Here is a 4,971-nt window from a genome sequence, read left to right on the forward strand (position 1 = left end):
TCTCTCTCACATCCGCATATACACACACACACACACACATGCACTCACACTCAAAAGCACGCACACTCTCTCACACACACACTCACATGCACACACACATATACTCCCTCTCTCTCTCTCGTTTGCACACACACACACAGACACAGACACACGTTCTTTCGCTGTCTCTCTCTCTCTCGTTCTCTCCCTCACATGCACACACACACACACACACACACACACACATACAAATGTATAGGGTAAATTTGCATTTGCAGATTTGCATTTGCAGATACATTCTATTTTGTTCAAAAAGCACATAATTTGTAGACAGTCAATGTGGCATTTTACAAATTCCGACTTTGGAAATAAAACCAGTCTGACTCCAAGGTGACACGCAGCCAGATTCTAAACAAGGCTTCACACTTAAAATGAATTATCTGAACTGAAATGTCAACTCTTGTACACACTGATAAAACCTTTAGTTATTTCGGGGCAGTGACTTGAAATAAATTCCACGATTTTCATTTTAATCAATCAAAACCTGCATCTCCATTCTAACTGATTAAAGATTTAACAGGAGGGTGTCAAAACATATTCGCATCAGTGGAATGATCCTTTGATCTTTTACTTATAAATTCAATGTCTTTATACCTTCCCTCTCACTACACCTGAGGGAGGAGCAATGGTTTGAAAGCCTGTGAGTTCTAATAAACCGACTGGTCTATAACCAGGTGTCGTGCAATTTTTGACCTTCTTTTGCAGAAGCTTCCAGCCTAGTGTTCAGTGGCCTTGCTACAACTACAGCGTATCCCAATGTTCCTAAATCAGCTTTCCCTGAGCCCAGGAGCCGTAAACTGAACTGTGATGAACTTTGTCTTAATTTTGGAGATAGTAGGAACTGCCAATGCTGCAGAATCTGAGACAACAAGGTGTGGAGCTGGATGAACACAGCAGGCCAAGCAGCATCTTAGGAGCAGGAAAGCTGACGTTTCAGGCCTAGACCCGTCTTCAGAAATGGGGGGGCGGGGGCGCGGGAGGGGGGCTCTGAAATAAATAGGGAGTGAGGTGGAGGCAGACAGAAGATGGATAGAAAAGAAGGTAGGTGGAGAGGAGACAGACAAATCAAAGAGGCGGGGATGGAGCCAGTAAAGGTGAGTGTAGGTGGGGAGTTAAGGAGGGGATAGGTCAGTCCAGGGAGGATGAACAGGTGAAGGGGGGAGGATGAGGTTAGTAGGTAGGAGATGGGGGTGGGGCTTGAGGTGGGAGGAGGGGATAGGTGGGAGAAAGGGCAGGTTAGGGAGGCAGGGACAAGCTGGGCTGGTTTTGGGATGCGTGGGGGTGAGGGGACATTCTGAAGCTTCTGAAGTCCACTATTGAGCTGCAGGGTTCCCAGGTGGAATATGAGGTGCTGTTCCTGCAACCTTTGGGTGGCATCATTGTGGCACTGCAGGAAGCCCAGGATGGACATGTCATCAGAGGAATGGGAGGGGGAGTTGCAACGGTTCGCGACTGGGAGTTGCAGTTGTTTATTGCGAACCGAGTGTAAGTGTTCTGCAAAGCAGTTCCCCAAGCTTCCGCTTGGTTTCCCCAATGTAGAGGAAGCCACGACGGGTACAGCGGATGCAGTATACCACCTTGGCAGATGTGCAGGTGAACATCTGCTTGATGTGGGGTCTGGGATCGGGGTGGGGACAAGTGTAGCACTTCCTGCAGTTGCAGGGTAAGGTGCCGGGTGTGGTGGGGTTGGAGGGCAGTGTGGAGCGAACAAGGGAGTCATGGAGAGAGTGGTCCCTCCAGAAAGCAGACAAGGGTGGGGAGGGAAAAATGTCTTTGGTGGTGGGATCGGATTGTAGATGACAGAAGTGTCGGAGGATGATGCGTTGGATCCGGAGGTTGGTGGGGTGGTATGTGAGGATGAGGGGGATTCTCTTTTGGTTGTTATTGCGGGAGTCGGATGTGAGGGATGAGTTGTGGGAAATGCGGGAGACACGGTCAAGGGCGTTCTCAATCACTGAGTGGGGGAATTTGCGGTCCTTGAAAATCGAGGACATTTGAGATGTTCAGGGGTGAATGCCTTATCCTGGGAGCAGATGCGGCGGAGGCAAAGGAATTGGGAATAGGGGATGGCATTTTTGCAGGAAAGTGGGTGGGAGGAGGTGTATTCAAGGTGGCAATGGGAGTCGGTGGGCTTGAAATGGATATCGGTTTCCAGGTGGTTGCCAGAGATGGAACAGAGAGGTCCAGGAAGGAGAGAGAGGTATCAGAGATGGTCCAGGTGAACATGAGGTTGGGGTGGAAGGTGTTGGTGAAGTGGATGAATTGTTTGAGCTCCTTGTGGGAACACGAGGCGGCGCCGATACAGTCATCAATGTAATGGAGAAAGAGGTGGGGTTTGGGGCCTGTGTAAGTACAGAAGAGGGATTGTTCCACGTGACCTACAAAGAGACAGGCATAGCTTGGGTCCATGTGGGTACCCATGGCCACCCCCTTTGTCTGTAGGAAGTGGGAGGAATCGAAAGAGAAGTTGTTGAGGGTGAGGATGAGTTCGGCTAGGCGGATGAGGGTGTCAGTGGAGGGGGCTGCTCGGGTCTGCAGGACAGGAAGAAGCGGAGGGCCTTGAGGCCATCTGCATGCGGAATACAGGTGTATAGGGACTGGACACCCATGGTAAAGATGGCAGGAAGTGCTACACCTGCCCCCACACCTCCCCCATCACCCCCATCCTATGGCCCTAAGAAGACTTTCCACATCAAGCAGATGTTCACCTGCACATCTGCTAATGTGGTATACTGCATCTGCTGTACATGCTGTGACCTCCTTTGCATTGGGGAAACCAAGTGGAGGCGTGGGAATTGCTTTGCAGAACGCCTCTGCTCGGTTCGCAATAAACAACCACACCTCCCAGTTGTGAACCATTTCAACTCCCCTTCCCATTCCTCAGACGACATGTTCATCCTGGGCTCCTGCAGTGCCACAACGATGCCACCTAAAGGTTGCAGGAACAGCACCTCATATTCCGCTTGGGAATCATGCAGCACAATGGCATCAATGTGGATTCCCCAAGCTTCAAAATTTCCCCTCCCCCCACTGCATCCCAAAACCAGCCTCTCCCTGCCTCCCTAACCTGTTCTTCCTCTCACCTATCCCCTCCTCCCACCTCAAGCCCCACCCGCATCTCGTACCTTGACCTGTCCACCTTCCCTGGACTGACCCATCTCCTCCCTAACTCCTCACCTATACTCACCTTTACTGGTTCCATCCCTGCCTCTTTGACCTGTCTATCTTCTCTCACCTATCTTCTCCTTTATCCATCTTCTATCCACCTCCCCCCCTCTCTATTTATTTCAGAACCCTCTTCCCCTCCCCCATTTCTGAAGAACGGTCTAGGCCCGAAACGTCAGCTTTCCAGCTCCTCTGATGCTACTTGGCCTGCTGTGTTCATCCAGCTCTGCACCTTGTTATCTTTGTCTTAATTTTACTTTTTTATGATTAAGTGTGACTTCTGTTCCCTCTTGGGATGACTTATTAAACTTTTCACTGTATTTTTCGTGTAAAAATACATATACCAATAAATTTCTATTTGAAGCTATTCCATTCTATTCTAACAAGTCTCCTTTCATGAAAGTACAAGTCTTCAATGTATGTCAATTTCTCTCAGAATGCTCTCCCTCCAGACGCGAAAGAATACTCAACCTTTTGCTTGAGGACTGTAGACCTTGGATTTGATCTGTGGATCATCTTTCTGCTCAATTTCTTTAAAATCTTGAATATCCTGTGTGGAGGATGGTGATCCTTGTCAACATTATTGTTGGTCCTTTAGCTTATCTGAAGAACCCTTCATCTCCGCAATTGCTGTTACTAAATACAAAATACTCTTTCAACTCATAAATGTCCACCATGGGAGACAGCTGTTTTGTTGAATCTCATGCTTTTTACCCCGCTGTGGTAACCTGAATTTCTGGATCAGGCACTTCTTTTTTCTCACTGGTAAAGGTGACCAATGGTTTTGCAGTATCCTGGATGGTTATACCAGGCAGTTTCTTCTGAGTGACCATGTCCTGAATCTATGGATCTTAGTCTGACTTCCACGGAATCATTTGCATCTCGTCTTGAGTTGCTGGTCAGCTGGATATCTTCAGGTCCCCTCAGCGGTTGTTTGTCTGGGTAACATTTTTCAGACTCTCAGGTTACTGAAAGTTACTGCTCACCCTGAATGATCTCACTGGCATTGACTGGTCATAGTTTTGTTTTCGTGAAATTTAGTAGAACGTTTTTTTTGCTGGTCACTATTCGTTCTAGTCTTTTGAAATATTTTGTCAATGCCATCAATGGTTATCTTAACATATTCTTTCCTCTCTTTGAGCTTGATCTTGACTCTAGGATGCCCAATGAAATCTTCTACTGGTTATTGTATGGATTGTTTGACCTTGGTTTATTGCTGGACCAACAAATGACTTGGGTCACTTGTTTACTTGGAATTAATGGGACCTTCTTTGACCTTCTTCAGGAAGACGAGTTTCAAATATGAATGCTAATTCAACAGTAAGATGAGCTGCCTGCAAACTACGCAAACACTTTCAACTCTCTTGTGTGGTAGCGAAACTTGCAGGATACCTGGGCTCCTGACAGGCATTCCAGTGATTGTGGCATTCGTATCAAAATTTAAATTTAAAAGTGTACCAAATCAAGTTTTACAGGCCAGCCGAGAGTGCACCAGTGAGAAATGGCTGAGGAGGATTCTGAGAGAAATCTGAACAATCCCCATAACTGAGAAGGGGTTGTTGAGGACCTGCTAATCGAAAGGAGGAAGAGCATCCAGCAGAGGGTGCTGCTGTGAAGCAACCAAAGTGGATTCTGAGAGAAGTCAGAGCAGTCGTCCTGAGTTTTCCAGACTGGTGGCTGCTGGATTCTGATGACGAATTGCTAGACTTGAAATGTTAACTCTGTTCCCTCCGCACTAACATTTCCAGCAATTTCTGTTTCTGTTTC

This window comes from Stegostoma tigrinum, chromosome 5, assembly GCF_030684315.1.
Source record: "Stegostoma tigrinum isolate sSteTig4 chromosome 5, sSteTig4.hap1, whole genome shotgun sequence".
Lineage (NCBI taxonomy): Eukaryota > Metazoa > Chordata > Chondrichthyes > Orectolobiformes > Stegostomatidae > Stegostoma > Stegostoma tigrinum.